The 17,716-nt window shown below is 44.9% G+C and overlaps 1 pseudogene; it reads left to right on the forward strand.

Annotated features, from left to right (window-relative positions):
• Positions 1-3,408: 3,408 nt before the first annotated feature.
• LOC142108410 (uncharacterized) lies at positions 3,409-16,497 on the forward strand (annotated as a pseudogene).
• Positions 16,498-17,716: the final 1,219 nt, after the last annotated feature.

Below are 17,716 nucleotides of genomic sequence, written 5' to 3' on the forward strand. Positions count from 1 at the left end.
GCTCCCCTCATCTATACCGCCTCCCTGCCTGCCCCGCTTACCAAAATGCCTAAAGGAAAAAAATCTACAGGAGGAGACCTCCCCCCCTACCTATCCAAGCAAAAAAAACAGGCTAGATCTGGTGAACACTCTGAATCAGGATCTGACGAAGACAACCGCTTCCCTATCAACCGCCTGGAATTTTTGTCCCTCCTCAAGGAGGTGGAAGACGTCAAAGCCTCAGTGCAGGCCCTCCATTCACTAAAGAAGGACATTGCGGGCATTGGGAACAGAACCGATCACCTTGAACATCGAGTCGAAGAGGTGGTGACGTATGAACAATCAGTTGGTACAGAACTGGGCCAGATGCGCCAAGATATTCTTCAGCTGCAAGAGGGTCAGGAGGACCAGGACAACAGGGCCAGGCGCAACAATATGCGAATCCGAGGAATACCTGAGCATGTTGAGTCTGCCAACCTAGAACTCTACCTCAAAAAACTCTTTACTCAGCTTTCCCCTCTAACTCTCGAAGACCATTTTCTTCTGGACCGCGCCCACCGTGCACTCAGACCCCGTTCTCAAGATCCCTCCCAACCCAGGGATGTTATCCTTAGAATGCACTACTTTACGGCGAAGAAAGCCATCATGAGAGAGGTACGACGACTCCCCTCAATCACCTACGATAACACCACTCTACAAATCTTCCAAGACCTCTCCCCACTTACACTGGCCAAGAGAAGAGATTTCAAACCTGTCACTTCACTTCTCCACCAAAAGGAAATTAAGTATCGTTGGGGTTTCCCTTTTCGCCTTCTAATCTGGCACCAAGGTTCTATGCTTATGGCCAGAACTCTCAACAAAGCCCAAGCTCTACTTCCTAAACCCGGCATCCCTACAGGACTTCCTGATCTCCCTGAAGCTTCTCCTCTTCCTCAGAGACCGCCTAAAATGTTGTCGCGTCAAGCCCCCAGGACCGAGTGGACTACGATCCCGTCGACTTCTTCATTCTCCTCGCAAGCCACTGAAGCTTCTGGGACTTGACTCGCAATACCAGGTTAACGCTCTGTGTCCCTCCTAATTGTAACTTTCATACCATTTTGCTCTTTCACTGGGATCTGGTCCTTAACCATATCTCTAGTGAAAACCCTGTTATTTGGCAGTGGCTCTCGTTTCCACGCCCCCAGCTGTTGACCTTGTCTAGTATTGCGGGGCCTCCCCACTCTCTGGCAATGGTGTTGATGCTGCTTGAACGTGTCATGCAAGAGCTTTACCGAATCCTGTTATGTTGTTTCACCGAGTATTTAGTTTGTTTCATTTACATGTTGGTCTGTTTCTGGCCCATAGAGTTTATATGCACCTTTATTGTTGTATCCCGTCTCCTCTTGGCTGCTTCCCCTGCTAAGAGGTGCACTCTCCAGTAGCTGGGACCCCCCGACCTATGTTAAGCTATGTTATACTACTCAATGTTGAATCTTGACGTTATATTGTTTTATATTATGTCTCTACATCATTCACCTTTCTCCTTACATCCACATTTTACCCCTCACTCTCCATTAGCTTTACCTTACTCCTGTCCCCCCACATGCTCGCCCACCCGGATGTTCCACTCACGACCTACCACTAGTCTTGTTATTTTTACACTATCTCAGGTATCCCAGAGGGGTGCACACTTGCTCTTTGTTCTCTTGTGATGCACCTTCTCAGGGCCTGCCTGCGCCTCCCTGGAGCTTATAGCTCCTTTGCTGACCTATGTGCTTCCCCAACACATAGTATTCCCTCCCAAAGTCGGCACCACGGGTCCCGGCCTATTTTGCCGTGTGACCATCTTCCTACCCCTTCCCCCCCCCTTGCTTCCTCCTTAAAACTTTCCCCTCCCCTAAACAACCACACTGTGTCAGGCTCTCTCCTGATTTTTTTCCTCCTCGCTGCACATGGGTCTTAGAGTCCTCTCATTTAATGTTAAAGGGCTGAATAGCCTTTAGAAAAGAGGTAAGCTTTTTACTACCCTCATTTTCCTACAAGAAACACATTTCCAACACAATTCCCATCCCGAGCTTCGCTCAAAGACACACCCTGATACACACCATGCATGCGACCACACAACTAAAAAATGAGGAGTCGCAATTTTATTTGCCCACCATCTAACCTTCGAACCCATTGATTCCCTGGCTGACAAAGAGGGTAGGTACCTTATTTTAGTAGGCAAAATTATTAATAAACTATGCACCCTGGTTAATGTTTACGCTCCCAACCAGCACCAGGATCGCATTTTTTCAAAATTAGATGTCTTAGTGTCCCGCCTGCGTCAGGGAGACCTTATAGTAGCGGGAGACTTTAATACTGTCTTGAATCATTCCTTGGACCGTTCCACCACTGTGGCCGCAATCTCCTGCCGTTTTGGACCCAGTATCCTCTAAGTCGGTCCTCAGTCTCATGAAATCCCAGCTTCTTTACGACTCCTGGAGAGTGAAGGAACCGACTGCGCGTCACTATACATACTACTCTCCACCCCATCATTCTTATTCACGCATAGACATGATCCTGCTCAGCCATGACTTGGCATTAAACCTCCAGGCGGCTCAAATTCACCCGATGATATGGTCTGATCACGCCCCATCTCTATAGATTTCTGTGGCCTGTCAGACCGCCCACGCCCCATGACGTGGTGCCTCAATGACTCTTTACTTCACAACGCAGATATACTCTCCCAGCTCGGGCTCGCCTCAAAGAATTCTTCGAACTCAACGACATCCCAGATATCTCTAGAACTACTCTTTGGACGGCATATAAGGCAGTCCTGAGGGGACATTTACTCAGCATTGCCTCTAAAAAGAAAAAAGAAACCCTCACCTTGACTAACGAAGTATCCCTTAAACTACAATCCCTGGAAGCCCAACACAAGGTTACTCCAGACCCTGCCACTTTGCTAGCCCTCCGCGAGACTAAAGCCCAACTTGATCTCCTTCTCTTCCAAACAGGTAGCCAAGCGCCTTAAATGGCTCCGACAATCCTTTAATGAAAAGGGGGATAAGGCGGACAAAATTCTAGCGGCACGGCTTCGCTCAGCCAGGACCCACAAAAATATTATATTGATCCGTGATTCCAACAACCAACTCCTCCACGACCCCACTGCCATCAGAGAAGCTTTCCAACAATACTATTCCGCCCTTTACAACCTTCCAGCTCCCCCTGTCCCTTCCTCACAGCAAGCCAACACTGCACTGATTTCAGATTTCCTTGCTACATCTAAACTCACTAAACTATCCGCTCAAGCCCTTCAACACCTTAATGAAGAAATCTCATTAGATGAAATCCAACTTGCTATTAAATCACAAAAAAGTGGCAAATCCCCAGGCCCCGATGGCTTTACGGCAGCCTACTATAAAAAAAAATTGAGCTTGCTTGCTCCCCACCTGCACTCCCTGTACAATGGTGCCCTTCGAGGGACCCCCTTCCCACCGCAAAATGCTCAAAGCCAAAATTGTAGTGATCCCAAAAGATGGAAAGGATCCACTTCATTGCGCCAGCTACAGACCCATCTCCCTCCTTAACCTGGACCTAAAGATATACGCTAAAATCCTGGCAAATCGCCTGAATGAATTCCTTCCATCATTGATCCACTATGACCAAGTGGGATTTATCCCGGGGCGCCAGGCAAGGGATAACACCAGGAGAGCCATTGATGTCATCCATATTGCAAACACCAGGAGATCCCCTACTATAATCCTCTCTCTGGATGCTGAAAAAGCATTTGATAGGATCTCCTGGGGTTTTATGAGAGCAGTGAGGCCTTTGGCTTCACTGGTGACTTTCTCACTGGTGTCCTGGCACTGTACTCCTCGCCCTTGGCTAAAGTCCTGATCAACGGTACACCTTCAAATTTGATATCCATTCAAAATGGTACAAGGCAAGGTTACCCTCTGTCTCCTCTCATTTTCGCTCTGGTGATTGAGCCATTGGCCTCTCAAATCCGATCTAACCCCAACATTTGGGGCGTGCAGGTTGGGGGACATCAACTCCAAAGTTTCACTTTTTGTGGACGATGTCCTACTTTCGCTTTCTCAGCCGGTCATCTCCCTCCCCAACCTCTATAAGGTTCTCCAGACCTACAGTGTGATTTCTAGCTATAAAATAAATTATACAAAATCAGAGGCCATGCTGGTCCATGTCCCCCCTTGGGAGGCTGATGTGTTACGGTCCTCATTCAAATTCAAATGGCAGACCAGAAAAATAAAATATTTGGGAGTCTCTTACATTTCGTTATGACCTCCTTTATCAGGACAACTTCCCACCCCTATTTTCCAAAACACAATCTGATCTGGCTTCTTGGAACCGTCTTATTATCTCATGGCTGGGCAGTCAAAATGAATACCATACCCAAATGGCTATATCTCTTTCAAACCCTACCAGTTGCTGTCCCCGCTACCCTCCTATCTAATATCCAGAAAGCTCTAACTCGTTTTATCTGGAATCACAGGCCTCCAAGGGTCTCGCTCAATGTTCTGAAAAAGCCCATCTCTGGTGGCGTCAGGGGACTACCCGATATCAAGCTATATTGTCTGGCCTCCCATTTCTCCCAAATTGTTGCATCATATGCCCCCTCGGGTTCCACCTCCTGGCTTGACCTAGAGGAGGCATACATAGCACTGCCTGATTCCACCCTGCTATGGGATCTACCCCCTATACACTGCCTCCCCCCTTCCAAATTACTTCCTACCACTAAATTTGACACCAAGGTTTGGGATTCTTACTCCTTTAAACTAAAACTCACACCTGCGCTTTCCCCTCTGACTCCCATTTGGTTTAATCCTATATTTCCTCCTGGCCTCTCTAAGGTAAGATACCGCCATTGGACTCTAGCTGGCCTCAAATTCCCGTCAGACTTTTCGAAACAAGGTCAATGGCTCCCACTAGCAGAACTCCAGCCTCGCCCCCCAGCTCGAATGCTTAACCCTTTTGAGTTCTTTCAAATCACGCATTTTTTACGATCCCTACCACCCAAATATTTACTACGTCCCCTCACCCCGTTGGAGAACCTTTGCATACACCACCCCATGGATAAGGGTATGATATCACAACTTTATAATATCTTTCTTGAATCCACTATTCACTCGCAACTCTCACATGAGGTTGACTGGGAGACGGATCTACCCCCCCCACCCCCACCCCGGATTAGGTGGCCTGGGAGGACATGAGACTGGGGATATCCAAAAGCTCCATTTCGACAGACTAAAAGAAACATCCTATAAAATTTATTATCGCTGGTATTATACCCCCACCCGACTTCATACAATGTTCCCCTCCTCGTCGCCTGATTGTTGGTGGGGCTGTGGCCACAGGGGATCAATGCTACACATCTGGTGGACTTGTCCAGTTATTACTCCCTTGTGGGACGCGATCCATGGCTTTATCAATTTGAGGCTCCCGTGGCGAAGGACCCTTGGATTTTTCTCCTTTTTTACCCTTCCCCAGACCTTGATAAATTTTCTAGAAAACTGACTGCACACATCCTTACAGCCGCCAAATCCCAAATAGCCCTTAACTGGAAACGCAGCTCTTTTCCATCTCACTCTGCCCTTAAAAAGCAAATTTTGCATGTAGCAGCCATGGAAGAGATCACTTACTACTTACACGATAGAGGTTACGCTTTCAACCAAGTGTGGGCTCCTTGGCAGTTCGCAGAACGCTCGTTCCCCTCTGGCCCGTAACGACTTCGTCATGACCCATGTACGGCGATCAGGACTCTGCTCCTGTTCCGCCACCTTCTGATTCTTTAACATTTACATTTTACCTTCTTTCCGATCACATTCCTGCATCAACCTTTGTGGTCTTCCCTTCCCTTTCCCTTCTAATTCTCCTTCACCCCTCCCCTCCATTCTACTTTTTTGTATTATTGTCTCTTATATTTAAACAAAAGCAAAAAATGAAAATATGGTAAATTTATGTCTCAAGTTGTGGAAGGCCGCCTTCTCTGGATTCCACTACTATGTTAATGTTCTTCTATGTATACACTGTAAACTTTTTATTTCATATTGGTATACAGCCTTTTATTGACTGACCATTCAAAATAAAGAATTTAAAAAAAACAAGTATATATGTTTTCCGTTTATCTCTGCAGTTGGTCACAATGTAAGCTAACAGTGTATTTTGATGCCTTGTTGTTGGTGCACTTACATGTCCGTCACATTGGGGGGGGGGGGGGGCTGCTGCTCCCGTTCTCCTTTGAACTCGACCTCTAGTTAAGCTCTAATGTCGCTCTGCCTTCCCTCCTGAAGTAGGTGGTTGAATGAGACTCGCTCCCCGAGGAAGCCGTCCAGCAGCGATGAAACATTGTGAGACTCATGTTGGTTGGGTGCAGAATAACAGTACAAGCACAGAGCTGTCCTAAAAAGGAGCCGCCTCAGATGCCCCGTATCTGATAATAATTATATGTGTTATAAATAAATGTTTATTTTATAACCCACTACAAGCTCCGTCATCAGAACATATCGTGCAGCAGGGTCCAGCACCCACAACAGATGTGCCTCCAGACTGACTGATCTGCTGCTGTTTCCACCTCTGCATAGTACACACATTATGTGACGTGTCCTTACTGTACTGACCTACGCTCTCCTCTCCCCTTCCCTCCCCCGTTCAGCATCTGTAAGTGTACAGGGGAGTAAGTGTTAGATGTGTCTCACTCTGTATAAGGACTTAGTATTATACATTTTTGTGCGCTTAGGAAGTAGGGAAATGCACATTTTACGCAAAGAAAACTCTCTTACATCCAACTGTACATGAGACCCTCAGTGTTTAACATTTTAATATCTTACATGTCTGCTCTGTGATGTTTAGAATGATTATTATATTTATTCCTAGACAGTTGAGCTGTGAGGAACCAGAGAATCTTTTACTAGAAGTCAACTGAAGGTGAAACCCGATCTGTGTAAATCACTGATTCCCTGAGGATGGACAAGGACAGGAGTGAGAGGATATTAAATCTCACCCTGGAGATCATCTACCTGCTGACTGGAGAGGTGAGGGATTCTGGGAATGTCACAGTGATGTCATTCTTACTGCTATAAATAAAACAGGGACATGACTGGAGAGGTGAGGGATTCTGGGAATGTCACAGTGACATCATTCTTACTGCTATAAATAAAACAGGGATATGACTGGAGAGGTGAGGGGTTCTGGGAATGTCACAGTGACGTCATTCTTACTGCTATAAATAAAACAGGGACATGACTGGAGAGGTGAGGGATTCTGGGAATGTCACAGTGACATCATTCTTACTGCTATAAATAAAACAGGGACATGACTGGAGAGGTGAGGGGTTCTGGGAATGTCACAGTGACGTCATTCTTACTGCTATAAATAAAACAGGGACATGACTGGAGAGGTGAGGGATTCTGGGAATGTCACAGTGACGTCATTCTTACTGCTATAAATAAAACAGGGACATGACTGGAGAGGTGAGAGGGATTCTGGGAATGTCACAGTGACGTCATTCTTACTGCTATAAATAAAACAGGGACATGACTGGAGAGGTGAGGGATTCTGGGAATGTCACAGTGACATCATTCTTACTGCTATAAATAAAACAGGGACATGACTGGAGAGGTGAGGGGTTCTGGGAATGTCACAGTGACGTCATTCTTACTGCTATAAATAAAACAGGGACATGACTGGAGAGGTGAGGGATTCTGGGAATGTCACAGTGACGTCATTCTTACTGCTATAAATAAAACAGGGACATGACTGGAGAGGTGAGGGATTCTGGGAATGTCACAGTGACATCATTCTTACTGCTATAAATAAAACAGGGACATGACTGGAGAGGTGAGAGGGATTCTGGGAATGTCACAGTGACATCATTCTTACTGCTATAAATAAAACAGGGACATGACTGGAGAGGTGAGGGATTCTGGGAATGTCACAGTGACGTCATTCTTACTGCTATAAATAAAACAGGGACATGACTGGAGAGGTGAGGGATTCTGGGAATGTCACAGTGACATCATTCTTACTGCTATAAATAAAACAGGGACATGACTGGAGAGGTGAGAGGGATTCTGGGAATGTCACAGTGACATCATTCTTACTGCTATAAATAAAACAGGGACATGACTGGAGAGGTGAGAGGGATTCTGGGAATGTCACAGTGACATCATTCTTACTGCTATAAATAAAACAGGGACATGACTGGAGAGGTGAGAGGGATTCTGGGAATGTTACAGTGACATCATTCTTACTGATATAAATAAAACAGGGACATGATTGGAGAGGTGAGGGATTCTGGGAATGTCATAATGACATCATTCTTACTGCTATAAATAAAACGGACATGACTGGAGAGGTGAGGGATTCTGGGAATGTCACAGTGACATCATTCTTACTGCTATAAATAAAACAGGGACATGACTGGAGAGGTGAGGGATTCTGGGAATGTCACAGTGACATCATTCTTACTGCTATAAATAAAACAGGGACATGACTGGAGAGGTGAGAGGGATTCTGGGAATGTCACAGTGACATCATTCTTACTGCTATAAATAAAACAGGGACATGACTGGAGAGGTGAGAGGGATTCTGGGAATGTCACCGTGACATCATTCTTACTGCTATAAATAAAACGGACATGACTGGAGAGGTGAGAGGGATTCTGGGAATGTCACAGTGACATCATTCTTACTGATATAAATAAAACAGGGACATGACTGGAGAGGTGAGGGATTCTGGGAATGTCACAGTGACATCATTCTTACTGATATAAATAAAACAGGGACATGACTGGAGAGGTGAGAGGGATTCTGGGAATGTCACAGTGACATCATTCTTACTGCTATAAATAAAACATGGACATGACTGGAGAGGTGAGGGATTCTGGGAATGTCACAGTGACATCATTCTTACTGATATAAATAAAACAGGGACATGACTGGAGAGGTGAGGGATTCTGGGAATGTCACAGTGACATCATTCTTACTGCTATAAATAAAACGGGGACATGACTGGAGAGGTGAGAGGGATTCTGGGAATGTCACAGTGACATCATTCTTACTGCTATAAATAAAACAGGGACATGACTGGAGAGGTGAGAGGGATTCTGGGAATGTCACAGTGACATCATTCTTACTGCTATAAATAAAACAGGGACATGACTGGAGATGTGAGAGGGATTCTGGGAGAGAGGCTCTATGACCCTGGCTACCGAGACCCACATGACTCCAGCCTTGGAGAAATACTAGGACACTTTCCAGATCTACTTTGTATATCAGAAGTCTGCATTAGGATGTAGCCCATAATATTATTTGTGGCCATTAGCTTCTGTGAGCTCCTCTATAGATACGTTTTTATATTATAGTTTATTCTTCCCATGATCCTCTCTGGCTCACAGGATGGTGACCATTCTCACTCTGGTACTTTCTGCTCTGCCTCAGTCGTCTCCCCCTGAACAGCTGTAAATGAGCAGCAGGTAGACAGTCTCAGATAGAAGTATCAGTCCCACAATCTTCACAGATGTTGGATATATTGTATTGACCACAGTGTGTTGTTGTTGTTTTTTTCCTATCAATAACGGAGACTTTTTAACTCATTTTACAATTATGGGATGTTTTCTATTTTCTGGAGTTTCTTTTTAAATTGCCAAAATAGACAAGAAATGCTTTATTTTACACATACAACCCCTGCTCTACCTGTAACTGTTTCCTATATGCAGTGTCTATTAGTGTGTATACAGCACTTACCTCTCCTACTATCTGCCATAGGTCGGCCATTCTGAGTCCTCTGTCTACTACAAGCCCCCACTTCAAACTCCTCTTACTGTTTGCACTGATTTATCCAAGCAGATGATAGATCCGTGGGGGCCGGCTGTAGATGGAGGACTCAGATAGGTGGGACCACTGTAGATGTCCGGAGCTGCCACTTTCTTGTATATAGGAATCAGTTACATATAGGATATGGATCACAACCATAAAATAGAACATTATTGTATGTTTTGCACAATTAATACCTCAATAAAATTCCAAATATGTGGATCTTCATTTACCTTGATATCTCTCTCCATACACAGGATTACACAGTAGTGATGAAGAGATCTGGTGAGTGTGTGACACCCAGGAGCCGCCCCTGTGTGTCAGGAGGATTGAGCAGGACCCAGAGCCTCATCACGGTGCCTGAACCTCACTCACTGATACATGAGGGAAACAATGACCAGAAGATCCTGGAACTGACCAACAAGACCATTCAGCTGGTGACTGGAGAGTTGACTGCTGGGAATGGGACATTATACAGTAACACCAGGGGATGTGTCTGGATGATGACTGTGGCATTGTGTTATCAGGTTCCTATAAAGTGTGAAGAGGAGTGGGAGAATTTAGAAGGGCCCAAAGGTCTGTACGAGGAAGTGAAGATGGAGAATCACCAGATCCATACGTCATTGGGTAAGAGGAGACCTTCATTTATTGTAAAGTGGAGCAGATTTGAAGGCCACCAATATACACATCATCTGATAATCACATGTAAGCAATGTAATCAGTCACTGTGTGTTTCTTACAGATGGATCCAGTAACAGAAATACCCCAGAGAGATATCTCCATCCTCTTCACAGGTTTGTACACAGGAAAATCCCAGTATCCCACAGGAGAATCAGGTAAATTTTAGGGTCTCTCTGAATCCATAATATGATCTGTAAAAAAATCTGTGTGAATCTTATACAATGATATTCCTCAGTTTCACCTCAAATTATTAAATCAAATATTATTAAATAGGATGTTGTTATTGTTTTGTGGGCTATTTAGGAAGAGGCCCTGACTGATATTAAAGTAGAAATTATAGAGGGAGAGGAAGAGACGTATGTAAGGGGTGATCAGCAGTGTAAGGAGGAGGAAATCCCTACAGATATCAGCACAGGTGAGTAATAAACAGCCCAGAGGTCTGACCAGTCTCCTCCTCACATCATATCACTGTGTGCTACCAGCCCAGAGACCTGACCAGTCTCCTCCTCACATCATATCATTGTGGGCTACCAGCCCAGAGACCTGACCAGTCTCCTCCTCACATCATATCATTGTGTGCTACCAGCCTAGAGATCTGACCAGTCTTCTCCTCACATCATATCACTGTGTGCTACCAGCCCAGAGACCTGACCAGTCTCCTCCTCACATCATATCACTGTGTGCTACCAGCCCAGAGACCTGACCAGTCTCCTCCTCACATCATATCACTGTGTGCTACCAGCCCAGAGATCTGACCAGTCTCCTCCTCACATCATATCATTGTGTGCTACCAGCCCAGAGATCTGACCAGTCTTCTCCTCACATCATATCACTGTGTGCTACCAGCCCAGAGATCTGACCAGTCTCCTCCTCACATCATATCATTGTGTGCTACCAGCCCAGAGATCTGACCAGTCTCCTCCTCACATCATATCATTGTGTGCTACCAGCCCAGAGATCTGACCAGCCTCCTCCTCACATCATATCATTGTGTGCTACCAGCCCAGAGATCTGACCAGTCTCCTCCTCACATCATATCACTGTGTGCTACCAGCCCAGAGATCTGACCAGTCTCCTCCTCACATCATATCATTGTGTTCTACCCAGGGCTGCCAAGAAGAATTCAGGGCCCGGGTACAACAAATTCATGGGGCCCCCCCTCATAGTCAAATAAGCCCCAAAAAATTTTTGCGCCGCCTTACGGCGGCGCAAAAAAATTTAGGTGTATGGTCATGCATTCAGGGGCGTAGCTAGCCAAACGGCGGTGCAAAAATTTTGGGAGGTGTGGTCATGCATTTTGGGGCGTGGCAAACGTGCCATTGGGGCGTGGCTAACATAAAAACCACTAGGCTCTCAATTCGCCGGAGTGTCACATATGTTCAAGCACTCCTGACTTTCAGGACATCTACCACCACAGTGTAGTATACAAACAATGCAGTGTGTACACAAACAGTTCAGTCTTGGCCTACACCTTACATTGGGCACAACATTCACCAAAAATTGGTATTGTCCCTACTAGAATCACAACATTTCACATACTGTCCTGCTCTCTCCTACCTGTTCTTCTCACTTTCTCCAACTGTGGCTGCATGTTTCTTTAGTTGCGGCTTGTCTGGATCCTGGAATGCTGGGGGCCCTATTTGGAAAAAAATAGCTACATTTAGATAATTCCAAACAACCCTGGCGTTAAATCAATACCATCCATGATTAATAATTAGGCCTTCCTCCAGCTCCAATATTACAATAATGTGCCCCTTCATCATCGCCATGCCTTATGATCACACTGTGCCCTCCATGCTGTTTTTGCCCCCTTCATCTGGCTCCCCTTCATCAGACTATACTATGCTGCTCCCCCCCTTTTTCAATCCCACTGTGCCATGCCTCCCCCCCTTTGTAACCCCACTGTGCCATGCTGCCCACCATTTTTTAACCCCACTGTGCCATGCTGACCCCTGTTTATTAACCCCACTGTGCCATACTGCCCCGTTTTTTAACCCATCTGTGCCCCTCTCATTTTTTCACCCCCTCTGTCATGCTGCCCCCCCCCCGTTTTTAACCCCTCTGACATGCTGCTTTCCCATTTTTTAACCCCTCTGTGCTCCCCCTCAATTTTTAACCCCTCTGACATGCTGCTTTCCCATTTTTTAACCCCTCTGTGCCCCCACTCATTTTTTAACCCCTCTGACATGCTGCTTCCCCGTTTTTTAACCCCTCTGTGCTCCCCCTCATTTTTTAACCCCTCTGACATGCTGCTTCCCCGTTTTTTAACCCCTCTGTGCTCCCCCTCATTTTTTAACCCCTCTGACATGCTGCTTTCCCATTTTTTAACCCCTCTGTGCTCCCCCTCAATTTTTAACCCCTCTGACATGCTGCTTTCCCATTTTTTAACCCCTCTGTGCCCCCCCTCATTTTTTAACCCCTCTGACATGCTGCTTTCCCGTTTTTTAACCCCTCTGTGCTCCCCCTCATTTTTTAACCCCTCTGACATGCTGCTTCCCCGTTTTTTAACCCCTCTGTGCTCCCCCTCATTTTTTAACCCCTCTGACATGCTGCTTTCCCGTTTTTTAACCCCTCTGTGCTCCCCCTAATTTTTTAACCCCTCTGACATGCTGCTTCCCCGTTTTTAACCCCTTTGACATGCTGCTTTCCCGTTTTTTAACCCCTCTGTGCTCCCCCTTATTTTTTAACCCCTCTGTCATGCTGCCCCCCCCCGTTTTTTAACCCCTTTGTGCCCCCCTCGTTTTCCTCCCTTCACTTACCTTTTCTCCTCTCTTGGTCTTCTCTGCTGCTCTGTGCTCCATTGCTCCAGACTGACTGAATGCTGGGCATGACATGATGACATCACACCCAGCATTCAGACAGTCTGAATAGAGCACAGAGCAGCAGAGAGGAGGGATGCCGGCTCCGCGATCAGGTGAGTATGTTTTTTTTTTTTTTTAAACTAGCCTGCTCCCCCCACCAACGACCGAGCCCCCCCCCCCCCCCCTGCCAAAAAAAAAAAAAAAAAAAAAAAAGAAAAGGAAAAAAAACGTTTTGAAAAAAAATATTTGAAAATTAAAAAAAATCAGCAGCGCAAGGGCCCGGGCCGGGCCCCCTGACATGCCGGGCCCGGGTAATTAGTACCCGCTCCCCCCCCTCTCGGCGGCCCTGGTCCTACCAGCCCAGAGATCTGACCAGTCTCCTCCTCACACTGTCTGCTGTATCTGATGGGATGTCAGTCTGACTCCATAAAATTACCCATGAGCCTCCTGTACCCTACCTCCTGTGACAGTATACCCATAACCATCTCTCTGTTCTACCACATGTGACATTACCATGAATATTTGATCCTCGGCTATATATTATCCCTGTAATACTAATGCATATTAAGATTATTCTCCTCCCTCTAAGATCACATACACCCCATGTAACAGGATGGACCTCCTGTGCCACCCTGTTAGTGTGCTGCTGGGGACCGGCTGGGCTTGCCTTGACACCGTCCCCTTTCCGTGTCGCAAATGCGCCCTCTAACCTCAGTAGGAGAGACTTTGACTGCTGCCACCACTAGGCTCCTTAGCAGCACCTAGAACCGTGTCCTTCTGGGTAACTCTTGCTGCTAGGGTACCCCCTGGCTAGGCTTATAAGGACACTTACATGCCGGTTTGTGGTACTAGCGATCTCAGAAGTTACAGATGGTATGATGATACATTACATGGTCAAACAGTGCTCCTTTTATACACATACCCTGGTGCTCCAGTGTTTGTGTGTGAGGGCAGTGACTAGTTGGACAGTGTCACTGGCTAATGAGGCTTTCTGGCTAATGAGGCTTCCTGTTCTATGATGCTGGCTGGGCAATGTGTGTGCTTAAGATATTTTACTCACAAATGTCCACATTTTGGATGGAATGGTCCAGGCTGGATACAATTTGCGTCTCACTGTGGCTGGGTTTATGGATTGTGCTTATAATGCAGTTGTCTAATTATAATGAAGTGTTTGTAGTTCATTGAAATTAAACAGCTGGACATTTCAACATACTAATTGTATGAAAATGTTGGGCATTATAATATGTTAATGTAAAATAAGATGTCTTTCCATATATTATATTTCCAACAGATGGATGCAAACACAGCAATATCTCAGACGGAAGATACTTTTCTTCTACAGATTGTGAAATAGAAGATAACAACATCACACAAGATTCTCCAGGCGAGAACCCCAGTACCCTAAATATACATCCAATAGTCCACAGAGCAGATAAATCACCTGATCCCTCTAATCATGAGAAATGTTCTACTGATAATATAGATATTGTTACACATAGTACAGCTCTTTCAGATGATAAAATAATTGTATTTCCTGAGGTTGGAAAATGTTTTACACATAAATCAAATCTTGTTGAATATCAGAGATCTCACACAGGTAAGAAATCGTTTACATGTCCTGAGTGTGGGAAATGTTTTACACATAATTCATATCTTGTTCAACATCAGAGAACTCACACAGGTGAGAAACCGTTTACATGTTCTGAGTGTGGGAAATGTTTTACACGTAAATCAAATCTTTTTGAACATCAGAGAACTCACACAGGTGAGAAACCGTTTACATGTTCTGAGTGCGGGAAATGTTTTACACAGAAATCAAATCTTGTTGACCATCGGAGAACTCACACGAGTGAAAAGCCTTTTCCATGTACTGAATGAGGGAAATAGTTTAAACAGAAATTAAATCTTGTTGAACATCAGAGATCTCACACAGGTGAGAAATCATTTACATGTTCTGAGTGTGGAAAATGTTTTACACATAATTCATATCTTGTTCAACATCAGAGAACTCACACAGGTGAAAAACCGTTTACATGTTCTGAGTGTGGGAAATGTTTTACACGTAAATCAAATCTTTTTGAACATCAGAAATCTCACACAGGTGAGAAACCGTTTACTAGTTCTGTATGTGAAAGATCGTTTGCAAACAAATCAAAATTTATTAGACATCAGAGAACTCACACAGCTGAAAAACCGTTTACATGTACTGAGTGCTGGAAATGTTTTACACGAAAATCTAATCTTGTTGACCATCAGAGAACTCACACAGGTGAGAAACCATTTACATGTTCTGAGTGTGGGAAATGTTTTACACAGAAATCAAATCTTGTTGACCATCAGAGAACTCACACGAGTGAAAAGCCTTTTCCATGTACTGAATGAGGGAAATAGTTTAAACAGAAATGAAATCTTGTTGAACACCAGAGATCTCACACAGGTGAGAAATCATTTACATGTTCTGAGTGTGGAAAATGTTTTACACATAATTCATATCTTGTTCAACATCAGAGAACTCACACAGGTGAAAAACCGTTTACATGTTCTGAGTGTGGGAAATGTTTTACACGTAAATCAAATCTTTTTGAACATCAGAGTACTCACACAGGTGAGAAACCGTTTACTAGTTCTGTATGTGAAAGATCGTTTGCAAACAAATCAAAATTTATTAGACATCAGAGAACTCACACAGGTGAGAAACCATTTACATGTTCTGAGTGTGGGAAATGTTTTACACAGAAATCAAATCTTGTTGACCATCAGAGAACTCACACGAGTCAAAAGCCTTTTCCATGTACTGAATGAGGGAAATAGTTTAAACATAAATGAAATCCTTTCGAACATCAGAGAACTCACACAGGTGAGAAACCATTTTCATGCTGTGAGTGTGGGAAATGGGATGCTTTCCCAGAGGTCAGTAGCCTGCAGCCTTCCTCCCCCCAGGTCCCTGAGGCGGGGTAAGTAGCCTGAGGGCTCCCTCAGCCCCAGCACTACTGCTACATTTCTTTTGCAGAGTCTCCTGCACTTGGTGATCTCTGTTTAATCAAAAAGTTCAGCCATGGCTGCGCTCACAGGAATACAGCAAAGGAACAAAGTCTGCAGGCCGCAGTTCCTGTTCCTCAGTGATGGGGATAGGAAGGGGAGGTCCTCCATTCTACTCCGTAACGGCGTGCTTCCTTGACAGAGACACCATCTTCCAGATAGCATACACTGCATCTTGCTCCTTACAGGACAGGTTTCTTAACGTTGTGTTTTGCTTTAGTATGTTTTAGGACAGTGTTTGAGTGAGCCTGCCAGTATATATATATATAATATTGTAACACAGAGAGGGGTTTTCCACAGGGCACTAAGGGAGGAATAAGCTATTTGGCTGACAGTCTGCCGGCAAAAGGCTGCAGATCAAGTTACACACAGGTAGGGCATTGCACTTAGGTTCTGTTACATACAGGTCTGAGACGTGACAAAGTAAATGTAAGAAAGGTGATTTTTTTTCTTCTTATATGCTCTGAGTTTTCTTTTCCACAGCAACAGCAGAAGGCTGACAATGTGTCTACAATCAAGAGAGGTTACAGAACATCTGCAGGGAACTCCTTTTAAAGGCAACATAGGAGTGTCTCCTGTCTGTCAAGCCAAGGCTGTGGGAGGAGTCTCAACTGTAAAAGACTGTGTTGGGCATATGTGCATTGTGACCGGTGTCAGCTAGTGGCCGGTGACCAGTTAGGGAAGCAGGGACTAGTAAGTGGTAGGTTGCCTGGTGTCCTGATGTTTGATTTTCCTGTTATTATGATGCAAACAATAAAGCACCATTTGATTTGAAACAAGAAGCTGTCTGTGTACTGATGTCTGCAGGGTGCCCATGTCACAAGAAGGGTGCTCTTTCCATAATATATATATTTAGGTTAAAGGGATCTATAGAATAAAAACAGATTTGGTGACCAGCCATTTGTGCAAAAAAATCGGGCCCTTGCGTAGCTATATACATTTATTACAAAATAAATCAAGTATCTGTATCTAATGACCACATAGATATATATCTATATGAATATATATTGTGAAAAGCTCGCCAAACAAAATCTGCTGACAGGTTTGCTTAACCACTGCTGTTTTATTGAGGCTTGTCAGGATGGAATGAACATCTACTGTAGTAGATGATGCCAATGATCAGCAATGATACCAAACAAAATATTTACTGCGACCCTGCCGCTAACTAGACACTTAGTCCCCTAACTGGACACCGGCCAAACTCCAGCATCGGTCGCACCAACCACAGCACAAGTCCAGCTGTTTAAGCTTCCTCCCGAGCACTACACTAGCTGTTCCCTTAATTGATTGCACCAAGATGCTCCACCTGTGCTATGTGTGTGTGTGTGGGTGTGGAAGAGTGTGCAGACTTATCCCTGTCTGTAGCCTGAGCCAGCAGATTTCCAGGGAAACTATTAGTCTCTTCTTTAATAGTATGTG

This window comes from Mixophyes fleayi, chromosome 12, assembly GCF_038048845.1.
Source record: "Mixophyes fleayi isolate aMixFle1 chromosome 12, aMixFle1.hap1, whole genome shotgun sequence".
Lineage (NCBI taxonomy): Eukaryota > Metazoa > Chordata > Amphibia > Anura > Limnodynastidae > Mixophyes > Mixophyes fleayi.